Source organism: Triturus cristatus, chromosome 2_1, assembly GCF_964204655.1.
Source record: "Triturus cristatus chromosome 2_1, aTriCri1.1, whole genome shotgun sequence".
Classification (NCBI taxonomy): Eukaryota; Metazoa; Chordata; class Amphibia; order Caudata; family Salamandridae; genus Triturus; species Triturus cristatus.
The window spans coordinates 836,500,744-836,515,967 of NC_140581.1; positions in this window are offsets into that span (position 1 = coordinate 836,500,744).

Genomic DNA, 15,224 nt, shown 5'->3' on the forward strand with positions numbered 1-15,224 from the left:
TGTGGGACCCAGAGCCAAAAACGTTGCACCTTGCCATTTTTGTTATTGGTTATGCAGAAATTCATTTGGTAAAATTGAGTGAAGAATCGGCATCAAGGAAACCTATGTATTTCTGACATTGGAACAAGATATGTAGTTTAGAAGCAGTGGTTATCTGTGCATCTCTGAATTTGAGGGTACCCATATTAGCATGTGAATTAGAGGGTATTGTTCAAGTGGAAGCCAGAAATGCATAGAAAGACAAATAGTAATAACACTTGTTCAACTATTCTGTGTTTCCCTAAGTCTCCTCATAAAAATGGTACCTCACTTGTGTGGGTAGGACTATTGTCCGCGACAGGAAATGGCCCAAAACCCAATGTGGACACACCACATTTTTTCAGTAAAAAACTGAACCTATTTTTGCAATGTGCCTAGCTGTGTATTTTGGGCCGTAGCTCAGCAGGCCCTTAGGCAAACCTGTACATTTTTTTAAACTAGGAACCCCAGGGAATACAGGATGGGTTTGACCTGTGTGGCTCTCATGAGGTTCTCTTATCCAGAATCCCTTGCAAACCTCAAACTTTGTCAAAAAAAATTCTGGAATCTGTCAGGAGACACAAACCTCCACCCATCCAGCATTCCCACAAGACTGAGGATAAAATGATACGTCACTTGTGGGGTTAGGCCTAGTGCCCGTGACAGGCAATGGCCCAAAATGCAACGTGGACACATTACATTTTTTTAGTGAAAACTGACCCTTTTTCTACAATGTGCTTAGCTGTGGATTTAGGGCCCTAGCTCAGCTAGCAACTAGGGATACCCAGCAAACCTTTACATTTTTAGGTCTCGCCTAGGTAGCGCGTGTGTGCTGCCTAGGAGGGCCTTTAGCCGTCGCTCTGCTCTTTTCAAAGCACACACTCGTGCTTGTGGCGGCATCCACCTTGCGGGAGTGAGCAGTGGCGCGCATGCTCATTGGCTGTTGCTCGCTCCCGCAAGGCGGATGGTGCCACAAGCACGAGTGTGCTTCAAAACAGCGCGGGCAGCGTTTTTTTTTTTTCAAGAGGAAGCTCTGATTCAGACTGCATCACCCTGGCCTACGTAGGCCCTGGACCCGCCCTCCTTAATGCACTACATCATTGTGCTCTATTATCGATGTTCACTAATCACCCAAGGCGCTTCCATGATACAACAGTTCAGAATTTCTCCGAAATTCCTGTTGAAGCGTGCTGGAATCCAACTAGCTCTTCCTTGGTGAAATATTATGTTTTACTTCATTTTAGATGTATTTTAAAAAAATAAAAATAATATAGAACTTAATTACCTCGAGGATCAATACAGTATCTCATATTCAGTTATAAGAGCATATGCTTTTATCTGGCTATCCTACCTCGGAGTCATTTTCCATAATTTGCAGAAAGGAAAGAATCTCCTTGAATTGTCGATTTCAGCCAATGGCAGGCGTACAACCTTAGTTCTACGCCCTGCTTTACTCCTCGCCAGGTAATTAGTCTTGAAGCATAAAAATCCAGGTAAATAATGAAAAACAGCAAAACACACAGACCTGGTTAATAATTGTTACTGTATAGTCCGCAGTCTCTCCATGAAAGGGTATCAAAATGTAAACATTTGATATAAAAGCCTCTTTTGCCCATGAATGGTTGTGATTGTGTATTTTTGCTCTATTTAAAACTTAATGAAAATTTGTAGCTTTTACTTTTCACCAGAAAGCTTGTGGAATGTGGCCAAATGGCATGATTGGAATTTGAATCTTTCCGGGGTCAAATTTGTTTAGTGGAATTTTAGGATCGTTAAATGGACGTTCATGCTCCTAGCGCCCTACTGTATGGCATGTTATATTCCATTTACTCCAAGAAAGACGACAGGAAGTGTCATAACTTCGACCTACGGGGTGTAAATGCATTATACGTGAGAGAATTCCACTGCAAGCAAAGAAACAGCTGACAAAATCTATACCCCGTGTGTTTTCTGTAGATCTGAAGGGTCAGGTCCCAGCTAGATATTTTTAGGACAGCCACATGAAATAAAACTACATAAAATCAGTCTCAACAGGCATTCTGAGCTGGAGTTTTTTTAAATTAAATAAACATACCTTAGTAGAGGTCATGTGTTATATTTTTTTTAACACGGCCGAGTATGTACTTGTTGTTAACTTGCGTTAATGTATGAGAGTGCATCATGCATGCCAGCAGGCCCGACTCAAGCGGGAGACTCCCTATTTTGAAGCAAAAAATAAATGGTGTAATATTTGCACTCATTCCCCCTAAAGTTGCCGCTGCTTTAATATGTGTCAATAGAGAAAATGCATTCCACCCTTTTCATATTTTTTTAATTCTCCTACTTTTCTGTTCTAAAATGTGCATGGTGCATATATAAACAAAAGCACACTCCCCGCCGCCTCAACCCCTCCGCCTCTCTCCTTCTTCCCGACATGGAGGGTCTGTCTCACTTTGACAGATGACGTGTCAGGCTTGTCTGCCCCGGAAGCTCTGCGCTCCAGCCTTTTCCTGCTGTTCCCTCCACGAGATTTACAAATGAGATTTGGGCATCTGCACAGCACTCTACACCCCCAGCACACAACCCGTTAAGCCTTTCCCTGTACCAAACTCCAAGGTGGGGGCTCCCAGCCAATCCGTGCATCGGTATGCACCGCCTACCCCAAAGGCGGGGGGAAGAAGCTGCTGCTGCCCCTGGGCCCCCCTAGGAGTGTCTGGGAAGACTGGCCCCTCTTCCCTGTCAGGCGACCCTTTCTAGCCTCATAATTCTTCCATTGAAATGTCCATTCATCTGCGCGGTGTTTTATCTTCCTCGTCTGCGGCGGGTTGTGAAGGCCCAAGCCAGCCAGCATTAAATTGAAGATGGAACCGTTTTCTTTTTTAACTCGTCATGTGCTCTTAAAGTCTGGACGTGCACCATAAGGAGTACACATCACTGATCAGTAATAGTTTTCTAGCACTGGCTTCTTTCAAGAGACGAGTTGGCCAAAAATCGGATGAACTCACGACAATCGGGGCACGACATGTGACTGCTACTACCCCAGCCATCCTGTTCTTTCAGAGGGATGAGACTGTGTAGAAATATCATGCTTTCCCTGCAGGCTAGTCCACTACTGGTTGTATGTTGTGTAGTTTATGTAGTGTGTTACATGTGCATCCATCAACAAACAGGACATCAAGCAGACTCAAAATAATTTTTTCAGGGTCAGGTGTAATAATGTACATATACGCTAGATTACAATATTTGCAGTTGTATAACAGTGTTTAAACCCTTTAATCTGCTGTCCCAGATACATGTCACCGACGCTCTCGATACGTCATGTAATCCATGGTCTTCTCTCCAAAGGGCTCCTCCACCATTAATGTTCTGAGTACAGCATATCTTGTAGGAGATGCTTCCACTGTAGTATTATTGTTGCTCCTTTGAGTTGTGCCTGGACTATCTAAAATAAAATGCAAATAAGATATATGAAAAGACCCTGGGTGGAGCAGGAATGCCCCTTCCGGAACAGGTACAACGTCTGAAGGGCCCTCATTAAACCGATGACTGAGCTTGTTACATTGTAAAACTTATATTTATCCATTTATTTATGTTTCAATAGCGCTTAGACCTCCTTGCTAATGTTTCAAATCATAAAAATTGAAGAGGGCAATGAAGAGGTAGGTAATACGAGTAAAGAAACCGAATAGGCAAACAAGCATCCAACAAAAGTGGCTTGTAAGCAGGCTTTCCTAGGAGGATTCCGTATTACTCTTCAGCAGCACTAAACACTCAAGACTCAGAGATGCAAAATGCTCCACTGCATACTTCAGAGAACTATGTGGCCAGCACAACAGAATAACAAGCATTGGCATAGCCAATAGGTCTCGCCTTTGGGACCTGCTGCATAACTAAATACTTATAAGGTCCCAAAGGCGAGACCTATTGGCTATGCCAATGCTTGTTTAAAACTAGACACCCAGGGGAATCCAGGATGGGGTGACTTGTGTGGCTGTCACCAGGTTTTGTCACCCTGAATCCTGTGCAAACCTTAAGCTTTGTAAAAGTAAACAATTTCCTCACATTTCTGGAATGGAAAGTTCAGGAATCTATGTGTCTTTATTCAAAATTATTTACATCTTGAAATTGAAGGTATTTTTATATAGAATTGTACAAGTCGAATGGCTTTAGGAATTTATCTATCAAATAATGGTAAACCCTATTTTTAGAAGAACCTTAAATTTTGTTAATTTCAATTGTTTCTCTAGGGGAACTTTGCCCTGATATTTGAGTCACGTTGGAGGATCAATGGAGCACATATAGCCCATCTGTGGATTAAACTGAGCTAAAGATTTATGCCTGAAGCATTAAAGCCACTTCATAAAATGTTGGAATACACCATACAGGTATGCTCCCATTAATAATGAGAATGGGATGATATCATAACGAATAACTTGTCTGGGAAAATGGGAATGGATTAATGATACTGTTCCACCATTCCTCCTCTATTTATTTATGTATAGGTTTCATAACTAAGTGCTTCTCACCGGTGAATATGGTATATTTATATCAATGGATTATTGTATGTGGGTTTAATGAAAATAAAGAATATGAATGATAGTGGTATGCTGTGGAACCCCACCATTGAGTCAGTTATATTTAAATTTAGATTAGTGGGTTGATGGAACACTAAGAATGTGGATGACAGTGGTATGCTGATAAACCCCCAGTCTTGAAGGAAGTAGGTGGGTTCAGGAATATAGGAATACTTACCTCCATGGCTAAATTCAATGAATAAACAATCTGTATATGTATATCTTACGTCTGTATAAGAGTAAGGATCATAACTGTCTTTCCACTTTTTTTAATATATTTTTATGTTTTTTATACATGTTTTTATGAGAGAGGACTATATATTAATATTGGTTACAATCCTATCTAAGTGGGCGCTCCCAGAAAGTTGCTCTACAAACATGTGTATCCAAACCTTAGCAAATTACACGTGGCATACCTCAGGGCTCAGCCCTAAGCTCACTGTTGTTTATTGTCTACCTAGCTCCTCTTTTTACCCTTATCGCCAACTGGGGTGTCAAAGCGATTTCTTACGCCGATGACACCCAGTTGGTTTTTCCATTTAAGAAGCGGACGGCAGACACTTTACAGAATTTCAAGGGCTGTTTACAAGATATAGCACGCTGGGTGAATGCTAACAAATTAAAGCTCAACGCTGGAAAAACCGAAGTTCTGTTCTTCGGCAAGGGCTCAGCTCCTGATCCGGCATTGTGGTGGCCGGCAGAAATGGGGTCACCGCCAACACCTGGCTCGTGCATTAGGAATTTAGGAGTGAAATGGGAAGTGAATCTTTCCTTCTCGGCTCAAATCCAGCAGGTCTCTTCTGGTTGTTTTAGCACATTGAAAAATCTGCGGAGAATCCTCCATTTCTTACCGGAGGATTGCCGGAAACCCATAGTACATGCTACAGTCACGTCTAGGCTTGACTACGCCAACAGTCTATATCTTGGTCTACCCAAGTATGCCATAGGACGTCTCCAGATGATCCAGAACGCGGCTGCGAGACTGGTGCTACGGATACCCTTCAAACACTATGTCTCTCCGTATCTACAGAAGCTCCATTGGCTGAAGGTGGAGAAACGTATTCAATTCAAGGCCTTGATTTTGGCGTATCAGGCCCTAAAGGGAAATTGTCCTAGCTACCTAAAGCAAAGACTGAGTTTATATAAACAAAATCGGGTGTTACGATCAAACTCCCAGATTCTGCTGCAAACCCCTCGCTTTGTGAAGGCAAGCCGGGGAGGGATGTCTTTCACAGTTGGTGTAGCATCACTATGGAATGCCTTACCAGAATCCCTGCGGCAGGTAAATACTGAATCCGGTTTTAGAAAAGCCTTAAAAACTTGGCTCTTTTAGGCTCTTTGATCCCGCTGGCCGCAACTCAGCTGACAGTTTTTCAGCGCCGGGACATCCCTATTTGGGGTAGCCGTTGCGCTCTATAAATCGTAATATTAATAATAAGAAGATGGTTTTATTCTGATCAACCCACCAAAACATGTCGATGCTCTGTTGTTGTTAAATTTGTGCAACATTGAATCACATTCTGATAAGAAATTGTTTTCTGCAATGTGATGTTCTGATATATTCTTACGAATTAACTTGTTTTTATGACAAATGTGATTGTCTTATGTGTTGTCTCTCCCACTTTTATACTGCAATTTTGTAAGTTGTTTTCTTATATGTTTTTAGATTGATTTCTATGTTTAATTGCAAAGGATGCATTGTAAAAAATTGAATATTTTTATTAAACCCGAGATATGTGTTTCGGAATTCCATGGAATTCACAGCTCTTTCAAGACTGCGTTATTGTTTGTGTTTAGAGTGTATGTGGAGTGGTTGATCTGAGTGATAAGTGAACCCCAAGGGAATTATATATTTGACTAAAGGATCTGCTGGGAGCAACCTACTTACACCCACCCAGCATTCCCCCAAGTCTGCCAATAAAGATTGTACCTCACTTGTGTGGGTAGGCATAGTGCCCGCAACAGGAAACGGCCCAAAAGGCAATGTGGACACATCATATTTTTCTAGTGAAAACGGATTCTTTTTTGCAATGTGCCTAGCTGTGTAGTTTGGGCCCTAGCTCAGCCGGCGCCTAGCGAAACCTAGCAAACCTGTATATTTAAAAAAAATGCACACCCAGGGGTATCCAGGATGGGGGGACTTGTGTGGCTCTCACCGGGTTCATTCATCCAGAATCCCTTGCAAACCTCAAACTTTGTTAAAAAAACAAATTTTCCTCATACTTCTTTGATGGAAAGTTCTGTATGGGTAGGCCTAGTGCCTGCAACAGGAAATGGCCCAAAACTTATTTTTGATACATCAAAATTATTTATCACAAAACAACCTGGTTTTGCAAGGGAGTCACCCAAGTCTTTGGACCCGGCTCGACGGCCATCTAGGGAAATCTGCCAAACCCAGACATTTCTAAAAACTAGACACCCATGGTAGTCCAGGAATATGTGGCTTGTGTGGACTCCCCAAAATTTTGGGGCAGGAAATTTGTGCATGCGTGGTGATCCCAAACAGAGGTGAGGAAAGTGTGATTTATTTGAGCAAAATGTGAGGTTTGCAGGGGATTCTGGGTAAGAAAACGATGGTAGCTGTGTTGTATGTTTTTTGCTTGTAAAAGACTTATATGTCCGACAGCAGCAGTTCCCAGTCTCTCTAGCACATGCTGTAACTATCCATAAATCTCAAGGTTTAAGTGTAGATGCAGCTTTTATTAATATTGTTAGTACTGTGTTTAAAGAAGGTATATTATCTGGAGCATTGTCTCGAGCTAGAACATTGTACAGTTTGATTTTGGTTGATTTTAATGATAGCAAAGTAAGTGCTGATCCAAGTTGTGTCAAAGAATACAATCGATTAAGAAGTGTATATGCTCCTCATTTAGTACAGTATCCTTTTTATGAAAAATAGATAATCTGTTCAAATCGATAGCTTATAAAAGAATCTACAGATGTTGCTGAAAAGAAGGAAAAGTAGGAGTACAAGGAACATGTTAAAAAGAAAAAACTGGAGAATGCGGGAGATACTGTAGGTTACCAATTGTCAAACCCTACAGGTGTCAACTGGTATGCAAATTTTGTTCGCATTGTACTCTTTTATTTACCACATCTTACAAATGAAATTGAACAGAAACCACAAAAGAGATTTTGTTCTGTTTGCTGCAACATTTACATAGTGAGAGCATTGTAATACATTGTGCTTCAGGCATTCGAGATCGAGTAGATATATGCAGTGGAACAGTACAACTTACCCAGAACACTTAAGATGCACAGGAGTTTATAATGGTCATCCTTAGAGTTTTAGAAGAAGAAGAAATAAGTATTGATGAGTTATTTGAACAGACTTACTCAGGGAACCATGATTGTGCAGAATGCTTTTTCACGTCAACTACATAAATAGATTCAGAACGATATCTTTACTTAACACTACCAGATTCCAAAGCTGTGTCTTTTGACAAATTGATCAAAAAAGCTAACCCCAAAAAAATATCTGCCCAAAGTGTTCATCAGATGTTCTTTCAGCATTACATATATGTAGAAGTGGAAAATACCTTCTATTAATGCTACAACGATGCAGAGCAGATGGATGTAAATTGGAAAGAGAAATTACAAACTTCATAGCTGGACAAATATCAATTTCTGGAAGAACTTATTCCACTATGGCTATAATCTTTCAACAAGGACTTAGTGTAACATCTGGACACAATACTGTCCATATAAAGAGTGAAACTGGATGGATGTAATGGAAGAACATCAACCTTAAATTCAAACATAAACTTCCTTTTAAGTTACCAAATACTTATCTTTTGCTTGTTCAACCAAAGTTCTAAAGAGGATTACTGTTAAAAAAAAAGTGGTATACAGTATATGTGTTTCGTGGATCTTCAGTGTTTATGACATAATTTGGCCTCCCAGAGGTGTTGTCTTTATAAGGGTCTCTGTATCCCAGTGCCCTTTACATCTATTAGTAGTATTGTACCCATTTTAATAATAAGGGAGTTACTTTTATGAGATGTTTGTTAAGATTAGTTCACTAACTATAGGTAAAAGAATTGATTAAACAATTGTAATGAGTGCAATGCATAGTGTTGCTTATTTGTAGTGGCGTAATGTGCAGTTCTGTTTTTTCTTTTTTACAGTCTATATGATTGTTTTTTCCTGACTGTTCAAGGATTAATTTTTAGACAGTGTACCATTTTTGGTGTACATGTATGAAAGCTGAAGAGAGTAAAAAAGGGAAAATAAATGCTTTATTATAATGGGAAATACTATTACAGTATAAGAAACGTCTACTGTTTTTGTTTACAATATGAACTCATGCATTGCAGAAATTAGACGTTTTTTGTATTACTTTGTAAAATGTAATACTTACTTATATTTATGTTCCTTTTCTTATTATACAGATGAATGACACCATCTATTGAAGTAAAGTCATTTCCCAATTCAAGGTATACACCATGGGACAGCCTCATACAGTCAGTGAGATATTCAGAGAAATACCAATACAGCCACTCAAACACCCACTCACTCACTTATGCAGCCACTCACACAGCTGCTCACTCACCCAGGCAGTCAGTAACACACTGATGCTAACACACATACCCACTTACCTATATAGTCACTGACATAAGCACTCATGCACCCATTCATTCCCTTATACAAAAACAAACACACCCAATCACTCTTCCGATATACCCAATTACTCACCCATACAGCTGCTTGCACATCCACTCACTCACCCACTCAGTCACCAATACAGCCGCTCATGCACTGACTCACCTACTCATACAGACACTCACACACACATTCACTAATCCATACAGCCACTTACACACCCACTCACTCACCCGCACACCACTAATGCACACTCTCATTCACCATTTACAGCCACTTACAGACCCACTCACTCACTAATAAAGTCATTTGCATACCCATTCACACAACCATACACCCACTCACATATCCACTCACTCACCCATACAGCCACTCGGTCAGCAACTTGCTCACCCATACAGCCACTTGCACAACCACTCAGTCACTGGTATAGGCATTCACACCCATTCACACATATACCCTCTCATACACTCACACACTCATCCACAAACCCAGACAGCCACTGACACCCCACTCACTCACCCATACAGTCTCTCACTCAGCCACTTACACATCCACTTACTCATTCATGCACCCACTCACTAACACAGAAACTGACTTGCTCCTACTCTTTCTTATACATACACATACAGTTTATCTTTTTCAAATAAAAAAAGATGGCTCTAACAAGAACCTTTGTTTTATTTGCGATTTTTCTGAAATGTTGTATTTTTGTTTTTTAAATTTTTTTATATTTTGGGTATTTTTTTTTTACAAATAAAATGTTTCAACTAAAAAAGCTCAAAACTGGGGAAACAAGTGTCAGTAAAAAAATCCCCCAAAAAACATTAACACTTGTGGACTGTTGCTGCCTCCAGAACTCCAGCAATGGGATTGTTTCCCTACAGTGAAGATTTTGTTGCAGTCTCAAAAAAATGTTCCAATTCTTTGCAAGTCTGGTGACTTCACAGTGAGACGTTGCTGGACATCAGTTAGTATAGGGTCTCCTGGTGCAATTGGTGTTGCACTTGAGGTAGATGTATCTTGCGTTCTATGCTCCCTCTCTGCTCTGTCAAAGTGGTTGGAGTGGTACGTCTTTAGATGTTTTAACATGCTTGTTGAGCCACATGAATATTTCTTTGATGTACACCTGGAGATGGTCTTCTCGCATAAGGAGCACTTGACTTGCTTGGCCACCACCTTCTTTTCCCTGGTGAGGATGGTGAAAAAGTCCCATGCAATAGATTGCCAATTTTGTGGGGGTTCCTCTTCCAAACAACTGTCTTCCACAGGGTGTGGCTGATCATCTCCACTGGCACCAGATACAATTTTATTTCTAAAATGTTTCCAAAAAAAGTCCAAAATGATTTTGGAAGAATAGAGTAGGTGCGGAATGACAACCTCCAAACAGCACTGGAAGTCTAAAGAAAAGATAACTGTTTGGGGACTTCCTTTCTAGAATACTGAAAAGTGTATTATCCAATGAAATCCTTTTATTCCGTAGTCATGTGATATTCGCAAACACCGACATATTCACGACCACCGGTGTATTTGCGATTACGAAAAATGAAACAAAACAGTGTTGAATCACGAAATTACTTATGAAAATCTAACTTTAAATGTTGCATTAGAAAACTACTGATCACATGGCCAAAGGCCAAGATGGCGGCTGAGTGAAAGACCTCGGAGCTCACCTCCACATTACTCCTTCCCTCAGATGAGCGCAGATGTCGAGAGATACCTAGAATGCACCCTTGCCCTGAAAACTGGTCTTGCCGGCGTGTAGGAGAGCGGGGGATGTTTGAGAGTCGCGACGGTGGAAAAACTGAGGGAAGAAACTGTTGTTCGCGTTGGGAAGCGCTTGCCCGGTTGTTGCTGACAGCAGTCTCCGGCTAGGGTAATTCCAACAGGTGCCGGCTGGAGTTGCTTAGTAACACAGACGCCGGATTCACGGAAGTGCTTCGCGGGAAGACAATGGCGATGGCAGCACGAGGAGCAAGAAGCAAGACACTCTCAACAACTCAGGGGAATACTTCTTCAGCGCGGCGCAAACCAGACCCGAAATCGGACTTTGAAGTAAAGAAGTCAGGCCTCGTTACGGGTAAGAAGAGTAAAATTAATAATGGGAAAAATGCTAAACCCCTTGCCCCAGGTAGTCTACTTGCTGGAGGATCTGAAACGAAATAGACTGTGATTACGAGTCTGTTTTCAAAAAAGGATTTGAGTATGGAGGAGGGAGGTCAGAGGAAAAAACAAACAAATGACCGTGCCAATCGTGAGAACACTGGTGAAATCCAGATACTGACTCAAGAGAATTCGACGGATGCAAATAATAGCCGAACCTCATGGGGGTCAAGTAATGAGAATACGATTTTGAGTATGGATGATACACCCGTAATTATCCAGCAAGAAAGAGAGGGTAGCAAGGAAAGTAACCTGTCGCAGTCTACTCCTCCCATTTATGACAAATTCGAGATGGATAAAAAGGAGAAAGATCTCAGTGTGAGCCAGGAAGTAAAGCAGTTGCCACTCATGCTGACAGAAGGTTTACAAGAGGGCCTTTCAGAGAATATAGAGATGGGCTACCTGTCCCCCAATCTTATGGAGATCTTTTTCTCGTTGAATGACGAGTCCGGCGATTCGGATGTCAGTGAATCGCACAGTGGTAGCAGCGATGATAGGTGCATAGACACCTCAACAAGTAACTGTAGTCAACAGAGGAGTAGAAAGGTGCCCAGAAAATCAAAGAGGCTTTCGGAAGGGAAAAAGAGTGCCCGTAAGCGGGACGGAACTGAGGAAGAGGGCGAGCTTGGGTGGGACTACTCGGACACACAACCACATTCCTTGGTGGGCTTGCATGGAACAGTGAGCTTAGACAAAAGACCTCAAGGGGGCATGGTGGTTCATAGGGACCCTGAGCAGACACCCAAAGCTACATTAGCTACAATCCTGCAATCATTAAGTGCATTTCAAAACGAGGTTAAAACGGAAAATCGGTACACCCGTGTTGCTTCAAAAAAACTTCAGGGTTCAGTGCGCAAAATTGGGAAGATCTGCACTGAAATAGCGGAAAGGATGAGTATGGTGGAAAATGGGATGGAAGTGCTGGAAACCACAGTTGACGCTTTAAAAACACAGGTGACCTCACAGGAGAGTGCCATGAAAGCCATTATGTGGAAACTGGAAGAGGCAGAAAAACGCCAACGTCGTAGTAATCTAAGGATCCTAGGGATCCCTGAGAATAGTTAAGGAAGCGATATTCGCGCATTTACTATCAATTTGTTCAAGAATGCGTTTCCAGAACAAGCACAATGGGACTGGGACAAAGAGATTCAATGTGTTCACAGATTCCCGATGACAATGTCCAAACACCCGCAAAACAATCAATCATATCCTAGTTATTCTGATTTATTTTGGAAATTGTTTGCTCCGACAGGCAGTGTACGATCTGGCAAGACCTAATAAAAAACGGAACTGGGATAGTTTTTCATTTTTCGCTAAACCAGATTTTGCGCATGCCACATTGGAGAGACACTGGCGGCTCCGACAGCTGATTACACCATTTCAAAAAGCAGGTGCAGTAGCTTTCCTCCAGAACCCTACAAAATTGAAGGTAATCTCGCAAGGACGAACCTTGTTTTTTACATCAGAGATACAAGCTGAGCAAACATTGAAGGAAATCATTGCAGGGAAATCTGGACATTATGAGAGCAACCAATAGTTTCCCTTTTTTCGTTTTTGTTGTTCTATTTGGATGGTTTTTTTGTATGAAGAAATTGTGATACTCTTTTGTTACAGCTGGGTGGAGGGGTAAATCGGTTGAATATCTGAGAAGAGGATGTATATACAGGAAGGAGGGGGGTGTGGAGAGTGGGTGAGGTTGGTCAGACGCTATTAAACAGGCTCAGGATTGAGCCTGGTGGCTTAGATAATGGTGGGGGGTGGGTGGTGGGAAGGAGGGTGGACAAGACTAATGGGATTTTTAGACACAAGGTGTATTTGATGGGTGCAGGGTGGGGGGCCAATGTGAAAACAGAATTAGTAGAGAAAGGCAAGTATGGCTCAAAGTGAGGGACATTACTACAGTTAAGTTTGGATGGGGTGAACAAACACTATCATGGTTGGGTTGAAAATGTTGACTGTTAATATTTGTGGCCTTAACGATATAAAGAAAAGACAGAAAGTAGCTGTGGGATGACAGATGACTGGGGCTAATATCATATGCTTACAAGAGACACATATTGAGGGATCTCTGAAACATCTGCTGAATATACTAGGATATCGGTTGATTACGGCTTCAACACAGGGGGTGCGAGCTAGGGGGGTGGCGATTCTGGCAAGAGGGCGTGAACGTCAATATACACGTACACTAGCTGATAAATTCGGATGGTGGGCGATCACAGAATGCCACTATGACAAAGGGGAAAGTAAATTAACCCTATGTACCCTATGTACTATCTATGGTAATGTTAGCGATGACCCAGATGTGCTGTCTAGCGTGGCTAATGAATTGGCTCACTGGCCTCTCCCGCTGATTGTGTGTGGGGATCTCAATTTGCATTTGCCTGGTGACTGGTTTTCGTATCCAGGTTTTCAAAATCAAGGTCGGAAATCGAAAGCCTTCCAGGCACTGAAAGATATGTGTGTGTTACATGGGCTGATGATGGTTGGCAATTAGAGCACTCTGGGGATCCATGATTATTCTTATCCATATTCCTGGCATGCACGGCTAGATTACATGCTTATGTCTAGCTGCTTGAGTTCTGCCAGTATTGGACCATAATCCTCTAGTGCTAAATCTAGAATGCGGGGTAAATAAAACCAATACGTGGACATGGACGTTCAAAAGAGCATTGCTGGGAAATGAGAAATTTCGCCAACATATGAGGAGATGGATCCTGGGATTCTTGGAGGATAATCTCGGTAGTGTAGCAATAGATGTGGTTTGGGATGCCCTAAAGGCGGGTATCAGAGGTGAGACGCTGCAATTTTTTCTTAGCTCTAACAAAGAGGCCAAACAAAAGATGGCGACTTTATAGCACAATTTGGGTAGGGCTGAGGAAGATCTGATTAAGGCCATTCAGGAGGGGTGAGTATCCGATAGCGAACTAAGTCGGGTGGCGATTGCTAAAAATTATATAATCGATATCTTAACAGAGAAAGCAGTAACCAAGGCAACAATCCATAAAGAGAAAATATATGAACTGAGTGAACAAGTGGGCCACCAACTGGCAGTTCGCACCCAAGAAGAGTATTCAGCAAACATAGTAAAAGAGATCAAGGATCCAGAGTCCGGCCTCAAGACTGAATCCTCTGAAATTAGAGCCGCATTTCAACGATTTTATCAGGATTTGTATGAAGCAGTAGGAAATCAACAGGGCAGACCTGAGGCATATTTAAATCTAAATGTCCCGGCAAGATTTGAGAAAGAGGATCAAGAAAGTTGAGACAATCCTCCATATTGGGAGGAGATCCTACTCTCTATGAATAGTCTTGCTACAGGGAAAGCAGCTGGTATAGATGGTATCCCAACAGAGTTTTATGTTAAATTCTCAGCCCAACTAAAAGAAATAATACAGGAGCTATTTGTCCATATTTTCCAGGAAGGGAGGCCACCAGCCTCATGGCCATTTGCTAAAATTAAGAATAAATAAAGATCCCTTAGAACTTGGGTGCTATCGCCCCATCACGTTGCTAAATGGAGATTCCAAAATGTATTCCAAATTATTAGCGAGCCGATTGGTACCAATTATACATAAAACTGTATCCGGACGTCAGCACGGGTTTATCCCCGGGAGATCTACAATTGATCACGTCCAAAGGGTAATTTCTCTCTTTGATTTTACTGAGGTGATAGGAGACCCTATGGCACTTATATTACTCGATGCTGAAAAAGCTTTCAATAGGGTCTCCTGGAAATACCTGTGGGCTGCAATGTTACATAGTGGGATTAGTGAGGGATTTATAAAAGCAATACAAATGTTATACGTGGAACCAGTAGCCAGGGTGTCGATTAACGGGGTATTATCGGAAAAAATAATTATTACCAGGGGGACGAGGCAGGGGTGCCCG